The following is a 706-nucleotide window of genomic DNA, read 5'->3' as shown; positions in this document are numbered from 1 at the left end:
CGACGCGCGCGTCGAGTGGGCCGACGTCGCCGCCGCGCGCAACGACTGGGTCACGGCCGCCGCGCTCTCCCGCGGGGAGATACACGGCTTCTGGAAAGACGGCCCCAGGTGACGAGACGTGGCGGCACGCAGGGCACAGCCGGTACGTGCGCGACTTTGATTTGCCGCACGCCGGAGAGAGCAGCGGCGCGGTGCCGATGGGTAGTCGAGTACCCTAGACGGATACCGCAGCGGGTGGAGTGTAGGTACAGTAATCGCGACAACAAAGACGTCTACCCTCGAGGGTAAGCAGTTCGCGGATGGCGGTGAAGGCGGTGGTGTGATCGCCCCCGTACGTACGCGGCTGGGAAAGGTGGCACCACTGCTGTACTGTTGTACACAGTGTACAGTACTGCGGCGACTGGCAACTGAATTCCTTCCACCGTCATACGTTGTCTCCCGTACCGTGCACCCCAAGTCCTCTCTCCGCCCACATACGTACACAACGTCCCCACAATCCCTGACGTCCACCTTACTACACCACCCGACCTTCCCCCCTCCTCCTCCGCACCACCCCCCCTCCCGCTGCAAACTATCAAACCCCCGCCGCCACACTTTATCCTCCCCTGGCATACCGCCTCGCCCCTCCATCCTCCTAGAGTTTTCTATCCCCCTCCTACCGCCTCCCGCTAACACCGCCGCCATCCCCCCCCCCCCCCCCCCAGAA

This window comes from Chondrus crispus, genomic scaffold (assembly GCF_000350225.1).
Source record: "Chondrus crispus Stackhouse genomic scaffold, scaffold_9, whole genome shotgun sequence".
In the NCBI taxonomy this organism is placed as follows: domain Eukaryota; phylum Rhodophyta; class Florideophyceae; order Gigartinales; family Gigartinaceae; genus Chondrus; species Chondrus crispus.
Note: the sequence above shows the minus strand (reverse complement) of the source record.